Raw genomic sequence first — 15,996 nt, 5'->3', positions numbered from 1 at the left:
TCTAAGTACCTATTTTGATTTTGTTCACTCAAGTAACTGAACTTTTACAATTTGGCTCAATTTGAGGCATTCGTCAAATAAACTGCCATGTCATGTGACTCTACCAAGGTGGCTTGCTAGTCTAGCAAAAGTTAACCCTAATCGCTCACGCGCTCACTGATCGTCATCTCTCTATCTAGGTTTTGGGTGATGAGGAAAGAGATAGTGTTGACTTGGATGACAATCTTAGCCGTTCAATATACATATATGTTGACGTGAATCATTTCGAGAAACCAAGTCAGATGGTAATGTGGACAGTTAGCAGCTATTTACCACGTTAGTATCCAATGTAGCATTTTCCTTTCACGATTTTAACGGAAGTCTCACATCAACCAATAGATGCACTTGATTGAAAAAAAAAATTAAGCACTCGATCATAAAATGGGAGGAAATGGAAATACTTGCTCGTTCTTCTTTGGCTAATTTGAGGCGTCAATCAACCTCTCTTTCCCAAGACGGGTTCGAGGGGCCGCCCCATTTCCAAAAGTGGCCACGCCGGTGGTTAACAACTCGAGCTACATCGGCCCATCTGCTCGATGTAATTGAAAAAAAAAAAAAAGCACAGGTCGCAGCAAAAATGGGGAGGAATAATGAATCTCTATCCCCTCCAAGTTGGACCACACAAAAGAGGAATACGAAATCATGGGCATGCCTTTGGGTTGCATTCATTCTGCTGCAACTACCTTCGCATAACCGCAAACATCCTATTCCAGGAACCGCGTGACCACACCGACCACCGTCCTTGAAAGAGCCCCCTCCACCGTTCAAGCGACTTCTAAGTGGAAATTCCAAAGAGATAAGGAAAAGGAAATACAATGAAGGCCGTATATGTATGTAGGTATGTGAAGAACAACGTGGTCATTATTTAGAAATGCCCCTTCCAGTATTGTTTTCCACATTTGAGATGGTTGCTTATTCCTGTAGCTTTTCCTTAAATGTCAAAAATTAAGTTGTGGTTGAAGAAGATTAAGTTCTTGCCGTCATGAATGGTGACGGAAGTGGAGGTCGGTGCCTCTCTTTTCTTCCGACAAAGTTCAATGCATCTCTTCTCCGCGCAGAATCGTTCCCCCACACGCACCTATACATGTTTTTTTCTTCTGGGGTTTGAAAGCAGCAATGGCTGAAGAAGATAAAGTGTGGGGAAAATATTTCCCTCGGATTTCGTGTTTGTATCTCAACCTGACTTGTTCTACAAAACGTGATGACATTGATTTACCGCTTTTCGGGGCCACTTAGGGAACAATTGACGAACCTAAACCACTACTTGGGTTTCGTACAGATGAATTTGATCCCTAAGATGCTACATGTTTCGATTACCTTTCCTTTTTTTTTTGTATAAGCAATTATGTACAATATATTGATAGAGGTCATATCCACACAAAACTGACACATCATCTAGAAAAGTCTAGACCACACGTAGGATTAGGGTTACGATTATGGTACTCAAGTCGTAACTATTTTGTAAATACGGGATTATTATAAATGCCCATCAAAAGAGATTTCTTTCCCTTTTAAGATAAGCGAATGTACAAACCTGTGATAGGGGTCAAATCATAGAAAACCAAAACATGTCATCTGCAGAAGTCTTAGACAACGTTCACAGGCATAGAATTACTAGGGCGGTACAGTGCTCAACTTGGGCACGTTCTTCGTGATTGTGTTGTTCTTGGTGATTCTTTCTTTTTGCAAATCGGGGTGCGCTAATGTCTGTCTCATTCATTGCGATAGAGATGTTCAGGACACACATTCTTCTGTCTCAATGATGTGCCTCAGCAACTATGGTTTCAACTTGTAGTGCAGGAAAAAGGTACAAAAAACTAACCAATTAAGTATCCTGTCCCCTCCTTTTACATGTTTATTGAATTGCAAGTAAAGGTAAAAATAAAGCCAAGTTGGTGAAGAAATTAGGCGAATTCATGCACCTAACCTGCAAAAGGCCAATCTAGATTGTAGCTAGAAAGCTTCATTATGCATGTATCTTGCTTCGTGATGAGAGGCTAGACTCCGCATTATTTTTTATTTAAATGAAGTCAATTCTTTTATTGATTTAAGGGTAGGGAGGGTCCAGCCACAGTAGCAACTTCGAGGTATTATCATAGGGAATCTTGTACCCGGAAGGAATGTTATTTGAGTCATAAGTACGATCATAAGTACGATCTATATGGCCAACGTTTCAAGGTTGGCATGCATTTTATCGCCACATCTACAATGTGTCTTGTATCACAACTTTCTCCATTAAAGATTGGATAGGTTTTCCCAAGGAATTCTTCCTCTCTTGAGATTCAAACTTCATTTTGGTTGGAATGAAGATGTAAGTTCCTTTTGCACGAGAAATTGAAAGGAGCAAGGAAAGTGTTGATATCTATATTCAAGGATTCTTTGGATATGATATGCAGAAAACAATATTGATGTTCTGTAATTTGAATATTGCATCGTAAGGTTTGAAATTTCATAACATATATACTATGACTAATTTGAGTGAGATTCAATGGCCTAATTCCAAAAAAAAACACCAACTTTAGGTTAAGGGACAATTCTGGCCCGAACTTTTTTTTGTCTCATAAAAAAGCACCAACATTAGGTCGAGGGACAATTCTGTCATAAACTTTTTTTTGTCCCGTAAAAAAGCACAAACTTTAGGTGGAGTGACAATTCTAGCCCCAATTTTTTTTTGTATCATAAAAAATCACCAACTTTTACCATGATCCCAAATCTGGCCCCCCGTTGACTTTCACCATTGTTTGAGAAAGAAAGTTATGGTGGTGAGCTTGGCGAATCTCGTCCATGGCGTCTGTCGACAGGCGCTGGTCAACTTCAAATTATGTCTAGCTAAAGAGATTCAATCTAGAGATATTTTTGCCTTGCCGGTAAAGTAAATGAGACAAATAGTTTCACCATTATTCTTCAAATTGTGGCTTAGAGAATAAGATAATGAATATTGCTTTAAATCCAGTCAGTAAACCACGTGGATTTATTGCTAAGGTGGAATATTCAAGGTAGATAATCAATGATTTTAAGTCAATGGGGGCCAGATTTGGGATTTAAGTGAAAGTTAGTGTTTTTTTACAAGACAAAAAAAAAGTTGGGGCTAGAATTGTCACTTGACCTAAAGTTGATTCTTTTTTACAGGACAAAAAAAAGTTCAGGCAAAAATTATCCATTGACCTAAAGTTGCTGCTTTTTTACGAGGCAAAAAAAGGTTCTTGCTAAAATTTTCCCTCGACCTAAAGTTTGGGCTTTTTTTTTGGAATTAACCCGAGATTCAATGTAGCTGTAACTTTCTATGCTATTGTGGATTCAAGCGGATCTAAGGGGATCACCATGGCTCCTCTATTAAGCCGAACTAGTCTAATTTTAGGAAGAAATAATGGTTGAACATAGCGCACCAATATAGAATAGTTGTCATGGGTGCAAAGTGTAAGTTCCATATTTATGTGTATACAGATTCTGTCTTATCAGCACGGTAGAAAGGAAAACCCCAGAAGAGCTGCCTTTTCTGCAAGTTTCCCTTTCATAAAGGTGTAAACACTCTGGATGCTCGGATGGGTCCCTCCCTCCACTGATCATGTAAATAGCTATTTTAATTTGCTTTCACTGTTATTCTTCGCGGTTTAGATCTGAAGAAGCTGGTTTAGCTTGGCAATTTTAAAAGATAGAAAGTGACTGAAGGGTGTGTCGTGATGCAATCATTCAGGATCAAGATCCTATTCCGACGGTTAACCAATTCCACACGCCTTTAACCCTGCAAAAGCGACCTCTTTTGGAGCCTTGCTCATCATGGAGATTTGGGTTCTTGCGAAAATTCAACGTGAGGTCATGGTATGAGATTCTCGATAGGTATAGATTAAAAAATAGAAATGGGGAGTGGTTAAGAAAAGTATGAAAGCTTATTCATTAATTCTTTCTGGTTGCCCCTTTTGAATTGTCTTGAGTGATTTAGATGGTGGTCCCCGAATTGGACGTGATTATATGGCGGTTTCATTCTACAACTTAGAAAGGATGAAGTCATGATGCGTCACGAACTTATCCATTTGGAACAAGATCGAAGTACCCAATCACGAATAAAATTCAAATATTAAAATCATTAGTTTACGTTGGATGAGGAATCTGACTCTAATGTCTTCTTAGAAAGTCTATCTGCAAAAAATGTATTTAGGATTTGGGACTTCATGTACATAAGGTGATTATGGACCCCATAAATAAATGACGCGTAACATTATATTATATCAATAGTAAGTAATTTCTTATAAGGATGACCTAGTCTTAATGTGAATAATTATCTTTTGGTGGGCTGAGAGAGGTGAAATTAACCACAAAAGTTTGTGGTAGCCAATGTATATGTTGTATAACTAAAAATTATTTGTTTGGCAAAATTTGTCGAGTTTCTTTCTTTGAAGAATGGAATGTCCAATTTATTCGTATTATATTTCGAGTTTGAGCTTTTTTTAATGAAAATTTGACTCAAATAAATTTGTGCAATGGCCAAAATTTGGAATACGAAGTTTGGGACAAGAGGTAGGGGTGAGCATAGTTCAAGAATAGAATTTGGAACCTGAGAACTTGACCCAGTAGGAATTTGTAGGTTTCAAGTTTCAAAAATTAGGGAACCTGTTTTAACAAATAGGTTTTTGGAACCTGAAACTTTAAACATGTTTTTTGTGTTTTTGTTTCTTGGTCTATGTTTTCACAAGATCCTGCAGTGTTCCATGACGTTAGATGATGAGTATATAATCTGGAACCACTAGTCTGAGCTTTCATATTATAAATTGTTAATGTTTCATATTCTTCACATGTCTAAATATAAATTGTGGTCAATGGATCATAGCAGCCAGTGGTGGTCATTAAATGTGATGATTCACTGTAATTGGTCAATTAATTATACAAGTGAAATCTGGGTAGACCTTAAAACCGATCCTAGAACCTATGACAGGGTAAGTTTCAAGTTTCGAGGTATATATGGTAGTTTCCAGGTTTCAAAAAATAAGAAACTTGTTCCCATGGGTATGTTCTAAATTCCATATAGAACTTATACGGAACCTAAAACCGCTCACCCTTAACGAGAGATACGCACCTAAAAAGCCTAGGTGCCACAAGCCAATGATTGAGTACCCGAGAGGCTTCATGTAAAATTTGTATATCTAGAGAGTGATCGACAATGACCTAGATTAGCCGAGTGCCCGGAATGTAACTAGGAGGTCTTCTAGAACAAGTTTTATATGTATTTGAGTGTTTTACCTCTCCTGATTATGCTAAACATACCTAATAGAGACATCAGCATTCTTAGCTATTGAGAGTGCTTCTAATGGTTTAGATTATAATGTTTTGTGGGAATAGGGCTAGTCTGCAAGATAAGTGATTTAATTGTGATTTCGGAAACACACCAAAGTATTGATGAATCGTTGATATATATAATCTCTATTGTACCACTTGATTTTATAGCGAATTTTCTGCGGCTCTTCTTGTGAATGTGTGTTACATTTATTGAGCCATGTAAATTTAGTGTTGAATTTATTTCGCGGGTTTCCTTTGTTGTTATTATTCCACAGCAAATGAGTTTTGTGCTTGGATTGATGATGGTCTTGTCCATGGGCCTTTTGAATATTATTTTGGCCTTTTGAGCTACTACTTATGAAATACGAATGCCCCTTATTGTCCCTATTAATCGTTACTCCGCTCCCGAAGGCTAACACAATAAGATCGAAATCCTATACTGTTATCCCATGATAATGTATGAAGAGCGTAGGCTTGTTTTGAGCACTCTAATTTCTTCAAAGTAACAGCACCGGAGGCACGACTCGGCTAGTTAAGGCTAGGAGCATATCGTCGGTGGAAAGGATAAGCCAATCGGTGCACACCGCGAGGTGGACCGGTTGACCCAACCCAAGGTCCATGATACACTTTACTCGTACCCGGACCTTACGCGTGTTTGCTAGATTATGAACAATCTTAATTTACGTTGAAACAAGTTCTTTACAGTTTTGCTTGACTATCTTGACCAAATTTTTAAAAACTTGACAAGCTTTAAGAAGAATCTATTGCTGTGATGATGAGGAATTTTGCAATAGACACCTACCAATGCGTTTGGCTACGATATTAATTATAAGTGTGTTACAAGTTTGTTACATAGTATAATATTTGCTTATAACAATTAGTATTGGGCTGTAAATTATAAGAGCAATTACAACTTTACTATGTAGAGAACTTTATAATAAGGGATAAGTGTAATGAAAACCTGAAATTTGTCATAAAAATGCAATTAAGAATGATAAAATTTGTCTGAAAAGTGCAATGAAATACTTCTCTTAGGTCCATCCAAATAAAGTGACAAAAATAATTTTTGGCATTTTTTTATCAGTTTCTCTCTCCTAGGTGACCATTAAATATACCTCAAAATCCAAAGACACTCCCAAAATGACGTTGTTCTTCCACTACATGTTGAAAACGGGGTCTCATACTGAACATAGGAATTTTAATACACAGAGATGGCATGAGAGATGAAATGTCCTTAATGATGGGTCTTATACTGAACATAGGAATTTTAATACGCAAAGATGGCACGAGAGATGAAATGTCCTTAATGATGGGTCCATACCGGATTTTTAATCACTCAACAAATGATCATAATAAGAAATATCATGTACTAGGTAGGTTTGTTAGCCAGTTTGGAAGATTTTCTCTGAGAGTCTTACCCAACGTACAAAATTCTTTGGAAAAAAAAGTTTTGATTGAATTGATTGAGCTTTCGCCTATACAAGCAATCCATGCTTGAGACATCTCGTTGTTGACACTATTTGCATATGGTTTGTGTATATATAAATTATTCATTCTACACATTCAAGTACACATATTAGAAGTTTTGATTATTTTGTTATCTTCAAAATATCATGAGGATTTTCTCAATACATACCTAGAGAAAAACCACATATGGATTTTTTTTTGGTTTTTTGTATTTAACCATTGAAAATGATGTGTAGGAAGCTGGCTGGTTTTGAATTGGTAGTCTATTTTGGTCTCTGTATATGGGTATGTAATGTCGGCTTTTGGGTTTATGTCAGCTTTGACTAGGTGTTTCAACTTCTCCGGTTGTTGATCAGTTTATGGTGCTGAACATGGATCATCTTTATGTACTTTCTAACTCGTTTCAAGGATGCTAAATGGAGTTATCTTTGATGCAAAATATGCTCCTCTATTGTTAGTTATGCGAGGGTGCATTTATTTGTTTTAACAAAACAGGGTTAAATTCTGGACTTAGCTCTGTTAGGTTGGACTGATTGAAATTTTCTGACTTAACTTTAGGCTTCTCTATAATTTGCAATTCAACTTGAAAAATAGCAGCTTCATTCCTCTTGTTTCCTCGAAACAGTTCACATAATAATATCACTTTAGACGCCAAAAGCCTACTTCCAACACTAGTTCCAAGACTACATTAACACACAAACACAGACAAATTATGGAAGACCAAGAAGCTTCGCTTTTTGCAAACTTCGCTTTTCAGCTTCAGAGAGCTCACATCCACTTCTGCGTGACCGGTTTCAAACGCCAAGTGCTTGATTCCTGTCAATTTGCTCCACTATAAGGTCCTTTACTTTATCTAGTATTTTTGGATCGATTCATTTGAAGAAACTGCAGCATCCTAGGCTATCAAACCTACAACAATCATGGAACCTTTTTCTGGCATTGCCTTGTCTCTGCCATAACGATTGTTGATCGGAGGGAAAATGACACAAACAATCTCTGAACTTTGGCTTAATGTGCATTATAGTCTCTGGACTTTTAATTTTTTCAATGTAATCCATGAACTTTAACCCAGTCATGGCCACGGGCCGGTTTCGGCCCGAACGCCCGGTCAAACCCAGGCCCGGCCCGTTGACCGGGCCGCGGTTTGGAATCGAACCGGCCCAACCGCCGGCCCGGCCCGATTCCAAAAAAAAAAAAGAGAGAAGAAGAAGAAGAAAGAAAGCTGTGCGCATGCCACGAACGGCGTAAATTTTAGAATCGACGGATGAGAAACATTTTAAATAAGAGCGTGTCTGAATAGTTTTTATTTTTACTTTTTTGTTTGTTAACACTTAAAATTTTGCATTATGGCCGAAAACCGGCGGTTCCGGCCCGGTTCAAAAAAAAAAAAAAAAAAAGAAGAAGAAGAAGCTGCAGATCCGCGAGGTTCGACCTCGCCGCCTCGCCGGAGAGCCTTTGGTGTTCGGGCGAGGACGGCCTCGCCGTTGTGGCGAGGCCGTCCTCGCCCGACGCCGCGAGGTCGAGCCCTTGCCCGACGCCGGCGAGGGCGGCTCGCCTCGACGCCGGCGACCTCCGCCCGGCCCGGCTATGGCCGGCGGAGGGAGAAAAGAAAAAAAAAAAGGAAAAGAAAAAGAAAAAAAAAAAAGAAAAATTATGAACCGGCCGGAACCGGTTCCGAACCCGAACTGGCTCGAACCGTCCGGTTCTGAACCAAACGGGTCGGTTCCGAACCGTGGCCATGACTAGCAACAGGCTCGCACGCTCTGCAGCCCTATCTTGCGGCAAATTTTTTTAAAAAAAAACCCTGCAAGTTGTGCATGCCCGCGCCTGCTGGCAGCGGGGCTTGCGCCTTGCGGCCGTTGCCAAGGCTAACGCCTAAATGGGCAAAAATTTATAAAAAAAAAAAAATAAGTTGCAAAATTGCAACGGTTATCTTTTCTTTTTTTAATCCTAAATTTTCTTCTCATTTTTTCTTATAAATTCTCTCAAATTCTCTGAAATTCTCTTCTCTCAAGTCTCAAATTTTCTCAATACTCGAAATTCTCTCAAATTCTCTTAAATTCTCTCAATTTTCTCAATCCATGCAATTCTTTCTTAATTCTCCCAATTAATCCGCTCAATTCTCTCAATCCACTCAAAAAATGGCAAGTGGAAGTCGAGTGCCAATTGGCAAAGGTAAGAATATCATGACGGAATCCCATCATTCTTTTGATCCTCGTGAATATGCAAATTTTCAAGATGATGAAATCAACATTTTTCCCGATGTGGAGCGCGTCCCGACGCAAGAAAGTTTTCATCCTCCGCCGAAATAACTACAACAAAGGAAGCGGAACGGGAATTTACATCGACATTTGGAATCACTTCACGAAAATGGAAAGGTTTGATATTGATAAAAAAAGGTATGATATAATTTGTAAATATTGTGGGAAAATATATAAATATACAAGGTGGACAAGGATATGGAACATTTAAACGACATCTTAGGAGCAAACATCCAACCGAAACGGGAATCGATATCGGGCAACAACAAATTTCGGGTACGTCAATCCTAACACTTCCCTTTATTTCGTTTTAATGAAAAAACTTATAAGGAAGAATTAGGAAAATTTATTTCCGTTGAGCATTTAGCATTTAATTTTGGAGAAAGATTTGGTTTTAATGAATTTGTACAAAAAGCATGTGCTCCACAAGCAAAACGTGTTCCTAGAAATTCAACTAAACGAGTAATTAAAGATCTTTACAAAAATGGAAAAAAAGATTTAGAAAACTTTTTTTATGCAATTTAATGGATGTGTGCATATAGGTAGTGATATTTGGAGTGATCATTGGCAAAATCATTCTTACATGGGCATAACATGTCATTGGATAGATGACGAGTGGAGTATTCAAAAAAGAGTTATTGCATTTAGAGTTTTCGATGATAAGCATACGGCAAATAATATTTATAGAATAATTAAGCAAGTTTTAGAAGAATATTATTTGCTTAACAAAATTTTTTCAATTGGTTTTGATAATGCCGCAGCAAATACCGCTTCAATTGCCGATTTAGAAAATATTTGTAAACCCGCTTTTGGCGGAAAATTTTTTCAAGTTAGATGTGCTTATCATGTTTTAAATTTATGTGTACAAGATAGTTTGAAAACTCTTGATAATTTTCTTCAACCAATAAAAACGGCGATTCAATTTTTATGGAAACATCCCCAAAAAATGAAAGAATGGGGTAGATTTTATAGAGAAAATGGCAAAAAGCCAAAAAGATTTCCAAGAGATGTTCCAACTTGTTGGAATTCTACTTTCCACTTGCTTAGTAAATCTTTAGCATATAAAGATTTATTATGTGCATTCATTTCTAATAATATACCTCAGATTAATTTATACCCACAAGAGTGGGATATTTGCCAAAAAAATTTAGATGTTTTAAAGGTTTTTAATGATGCAACTTATACTTTGTCCGGTGTTTATTATCCTACTACACATTTATTTTTAGTAGAGTGTACTAATATTGTCGGAATTTTTGATGAATATGAAAATGATGTTGAATTACAACATACTATAGTTGCAATGAAAATGAAGTGGCTACATTATTATAGCGAAATTCCCATTATTTATTTAGTTGCTTGTGTTTTTATCCGCGTTGCAAATTTGATGGCTTAAATGATTTTTTGCGTACGTATTATCAATGTTTACATTATGATGCGATAAATGTTACAACCATAGTACGTGAGGTTAAAAACGTAGTAATAGAATTATATAATGAATTTTATACTAAATATAATTTAGGTGATATTGGATCTTCTCAATCTACGGAGATACAAAATGACAATACAGTAAAATTAGTAGAGGGTACCAACTTTTATTACATAGACAAAAAAACAAAAGGGAGTAATAGGAAATATTTCTGAATTAGAGATTTATCTAACCGTTTCATTTAAGTTTACCGAATCCGAAGGTGGTACAGATTTTTTAATTTTGGATTGGTGGAAGAGGCACGCAAGCCAATACCCAATCCTTTCTCTTATTGCAAAACAGATTTTTTCAACCCCTTGTTCCACGTTGCGGTCGAACAAGCATTTAGTGCCGGAGGTAATATTTTGGACGAACATCGTTCAAGATTAGCTCCAGAATCAGTAGAGATTCAAGCTTGTGTTGCTGATTGGACGAAGGCTCAATACCGGCAACAAAAGATAAATCGGAATAATGAATCCGAATTCTTTAACGACGGAGATACTACCGCTACCGGTACCGGTGCTGGAACGGGTAGTGACGATTGAGGGTAAAAGAACTATTGGAGTTGGCAAATATTTCGGGAACCCTTGTTTCTCATATCGGGTATGCCCACGTGAGCTTAGGGAAACCGAAGTATAATCCGACGACATGTGACCTCTGGTCCCTTGCGCACGGAATGCTTAGGTTTTGGGATCATTTTAGGGCATATATATTGTGCTCCTTTTTTTATAGATCGTTGTAACGAATTGTAATATGCTTAATGATAATTTATTAAGTTCAAGCCCTCTCTTTCTCTCTTGTCTTTTTGTCCCCAAATTTGATTACAATTTACATTTTAATTACAATTTATATTGAATAATGTTCCGTCACCGAAGAATTAATTTTAATTTTTTATTATTTTCTTTTCTGTTTTTTTCTTTTCCATTTCCTTTTCTTTTTTTCTTTTCTTCCTCCGCCGGCCATAGCCGAGGCCGGCGCGGAGGTCGCCGGCCTCGGGCGAGGCCGCCCTCACCGGCGTCGGGTGAGGGCCGCCTCGGCGGGCGAGGCCGCAAGGTCGAGCCTCGCCGATCCGGCGAGGTTCGACCTCGCTCGTCGGGCGAGGCCCTCGCCCGCTTGCGGCGAGGTCGACCTCTCCCGAGCCGGCGAGGTCGAGCCTCGCCAGATCGGGCGAGGATTCGACCTCGTCGGCCTCGGGGGAGGCCGGCCTCGCCGGTTGCGGCAAGGTCGAGCCTCGCCGCATCGGGCGGGCGAGCCTCGCCCGGCCTGCGAGCGAGGTTGGCCTCGCCCGACGCCGGCGAGGTCGAGCCCTCGCCCGATCTAGCGAGGCCGGCCTCGCCCCCCCAGCGAGAGCGGCCCTCGCCCGACGCCGACGAGGGCGGCCTCGCCGCCGAGGCCTCGACCTCGCACGGCCCGGCTATGGCCGGCGGAGGAAGAAAAGAAAAAAAAAAAGAAAAGGAAAAGAAAAAACAAAAGAAAAATTATGAACCGGCCCGAACCAGCTTCCGAACCGACTCGTCCGAACCCGAACCGAACCGCCCGAACCGGCGGTTCGGCTCATACTTGGCCACGAACCGAATTGCCGGTTCGACCAACCGGTCGGTTCCGAACCGTGGCCATGACTACTTTAACCCAATGTGCAATGTGGTCCATAAAAATTTAATTTGTTCAATGTCATCCATAAACTTTTAGTATAAGGGAAATGTTCAATGAATGGAACTAAATTTTAGAATCGACGGATGAGAAACATTTTAAATAAGAGCGTGTCTGAATAGTTTTTATTTTTAATTTTTTGTTTGTTAACACTTAAAATTTTACATTATGCAAAATCTATCATTATTTCACAATTTTCATTATCATGATTCTACTTTCGTCGGTAGAACAAATCCCTTTTTATTGTTAAAAGGGTAACACATCATGGAAGGTTCCTGACGTCGTTCCAATTCAGCGGTCCCACATGAAACCGTTCCTTAGATTATCGTCAGCGTCTTCGCCCTTCACTTCTCTGCGTATCTTTGTCTTCTCAAGGAAGAAAGAATATCCTTTGCAAGTTGTGCATCTCGGTGATCTCGAGATCCGGACAAGGATCAAGATGAAGCATTTTTAAGGACTTGCTCGGGTCCATAATACTTAAAATCTTACATTATCCACAATCTATAATTATTTCACTATATTTCAAAAATTTTAGATGATGTTTTATTTCCTAAACGGGAAAGCAAAAAGTATCACGAAACAAACAAACCTACCCTCGAATCGAAAAGAAAACACAAAAGTGAACCGACGGAAAGTGGTCGCATCGCATGTGACGGGGGCCCTGAGCGGATCGTGGAAAGTGGATTTGGGTGGGAAGAGTGGTCAGAGCGCCAGCCTTTTAACATGCGCAAGGCTCTCGCCTGCCCTTGTACCCTTCCGGTACATTCGTCCCGTCCCCATTTCTGATTCACCCTCTAAAGCCCCCCTCCCCTATCATCTACAATCTTAGAGATGCGCACTACGCTTCTAACTCGAAGAAGATGGAAAGAATGGTTGCTTTCCATATTGGAGCAGTATCTTGCAATTGGGTCGGCCAATCTTGAAAAGAAACAAATCGAGATCGAGGCTTTGTTTATTTTGCGAAAAATGAATAATTTTAAAAATATTTTTTTTAAAAATGATTATTTGTATCGCTTGAAATAATTAGTTAATAAAAAATATTTTCATTATTGACAGCAATTTATGTCTAAATATTTTCATGGAAGGGGAAAATATTTTTCATCTATTTAGCTTTGTAAGCGATATACGTAATTAGTTTTAGGAAAATATATTCTAAATCGTTCATTTTCCAAGAAACATATAGAGCCTGAATATAAATACCAAATACAACCTTTTTACCAAACTCACACCTCTTTCACTTTTTTTTCCTCAAATTATTTCTGTTTTCTTTTTCTAGATTTTGATGCTATGTCCGGTGTGGCACACATTTGGCACCACATCAGCACCACGTAAGCGAAAAGTAGAGAAAATAAATGGAAGTCGCAAAAGTTTTTAGGATTTAAGTGAATTATCATTACAAGGTTTAGGATTTGCGTTGCAATTGCCTCATGTTAATATTGCTTCATTGACAGTAGCTTTCATTATATTTATTTAAATGGTATGGATATTTGAACCTATAGACTTGACTAGTTACTACGAGCCTCGTTCATGTACATCGAAGGGTGAACCTATTACATAATGTTTTTCTAAGTGGGAGATGTGATTTGAGCGTGAAATATTTTGCTTCCAAATTGAGCATTTTTGTTCTCTTTAGCCTAGCTTCTCGAAGGTTAAAAGAATATGATGAGGTATATCCTAACTAGTCCAGCCACTTTCACGTGAATTGAGGCTCAAAAAGGAGTATTCACGCGCCCCACATGGGTTGTTCCGGTTGTTCGTTCCTAAATCTAAAAAATAAGGTCATCTAGCATTTTCGGAGACAGCCTAGATCGAGTGAGATTTCCATTCTAGAGAACCAATATGTTTGATTTGGTTTCTAACTTTTATTTTACTTTTAACGTCAAACTCCGGTAAATTTACAATAATAATTTTTAAATGTTTGAAACGTATGAATACGAGTATACAAGACGCCGCATTTTCTTGCAATTTTTATTGGTCAAATATTACTTGTATTTTGAGGGAAACTGAAAATTTATTATTTTTATAGTTGAAAGAGTGAAAGAAGTTCCAGACATTACAATCCTCTGATACCATAAACCAATATAAGGGGGATAATAATAGCATAAGTGTCGTAATTTTCATATCATGCTCATTTGAATTCTATAACTTTTATTTTTCCCTAGCCGCAAAGGCCTCGTTCGGAGTGGCCCGCAGCCAATGGGGCCACGAAGGCCCTAGCCCGGCTACAGGCAAGGGCCTTTACGGCCCCACCGGCCACGAGCAAGGCAACCTTGCCCACGGTCGGTGAGGCCACCATGGCCTTTGGGTGAGGGCCTTTGCAACCTCGCCGGCCTAGGAAAAAAAATAAAGAAAAAAATTATTAGAAAATTAAAAAAAAACTAAAATATTAAAAAAAAAATCCACGAAGGACGATTTGTTGAAAACTGAAAATGTATTATTTTTATAGTAAAAGAGTGAAAGAAGTGATTGACATTGCAATCCTCTGTTACCATAAACCAATATAAGGGAGATAACAACAATATGAGTGACAGAATTTTCGTACGGTATTCACTTGAGTGCTATAATTTTTTTTTCGCTAGTTGCAAAGGCCATTAGCAGCCCCGCAGCCCGGTGGGGCCAAAAGTTTAGCATTCTTGGGGGCCTTTGCGCCCTTGTCGACAAAGGGGTGAGGTGGCCCTCGCCGGCCTGGGAAAAAAAAAGCAAAGAAAAAATTAAAAGAAAAAAATTAATAAAAAATTCAAAAAACTAAAAAATTATAACAAAAAATCCACAAAAGGAAGATTTGCTGGAAATGGCTCTTAAATGATTGATTTTACTTTGTGGCACTTAAGTGGACGAAAAAAAAGCTATAACACTTAAGTGAGCCCTACGATAGTTAGAACACTTTTTCGAGTTCTATTCCAAAATAATGCCATCCAAATAAGGGATAGCATTAAAAAAAAACTTCTTGATCGACATGAAACTTTATCGAAATAGACCCAAATAGGAGAAAGTATTTCATCTTATGGCTACACCATGGGTAGCAACATATGGTAAAACAAACCAATTAAAAATGAATGATTACATGATTTAAGTGAAATGCAGGATGGGTATCATATCACCCAACAATGTAACGGATCAATTACAACATGATAACTGCGTAACCGATACACTAAGTAAAATGTACTAAATTAGGTAGCAATCTTAGTGGAATATACCATGTCATCCATAATAAACCGGTCAGCACAGATAATGCAAATATGCAAAAAATGGACTAAGCACATGCATTGAATTTGGCTTGCAATATATAAATGTATCATCTTTGAAAAATATAAAATAAGGAAATATTGTCTAATTATTTCTTCCATTTATCTAGCATTAACATCATCTTCTTCCTAAAGGTCTTTCAAACCAATTAAGTTTAAACTGAAACCCAGTTAAGTTTATTTTAGATGTTAAGGTTACTTTATTCTTCCCTTGATTACTATTGCTAATTCTCTAACCTCAGATCCCAAAGCTAAAGCTGCAGAAACAAGAAGAATGATAGATTAACGAAATGAAAAAAAAGAATTTAGCCATGAAAATAAAAACGAGAATTGATAGAGATGATTGAAATAAATACTACAGATCACGATAGGTTTACTCAAAAAGATTTGTCATAATTTCAATAGATTGAATCGACTCCATTTATACTTTTAAATTGAGAAGATCGATGTCAGAATTTTAATTTGCACATCTGATTGGATCTGATCTGCCCCAATGCTCCGGTAGTGTCAGCAAGGTTTTTCCCTTTTTGTCTGTAATGTCAGGATGGTCAAACTGGCCCAATGGTTCTGAATAAATTAATCTCCCAAATCCGACTCA

The 15,996-nt window shown here is 38.2% G+C and overlaps 1 long non-coding RNA gene across 1 annotated transcript; it reads left to right on the top strand.

Moving 5' to 3' along the window:
* The first annotated feature begins 736 nt into the window (after positions 1-736).
* Positions 737-3,633, top strand: LOC130139015 (uncharacterized). The gene is made up of 3 exons (XR_008817259.1): positions 737-877; positions 1,778-1,846; positions 3,311-3,633. It is a non-coding gene; the product is annotated as an uncharacterized LOC130139015 (long non-coding RNA).
* The last annotated feature ends 12,363 nt before the right edge of the window (positions 3,634-15,996 follow it).

The sequence above is a fragment of the Syzygium oleosum genome, unplaced genomic scaffold, assembly GCF_021117445.2.
Source record: "Syzygium oleosum isolate NSW1041296 unplaced genomic scaffold, Sole_v2.1 Sole_v2.09, whole genome shotgun sequence".
Lineage (NCBI taxonomy): Eukaryota > Viridiplantae > Streptophyta > Magnoliopsida > Myrtales > Myrtaceae > Syzygium > Syzygium oleosum.
The sequence above is the reverse complement of the archived record's forward strand: the minus strand, read 5'-3'. Positions and strand labels throughout refer to the sequence as shown.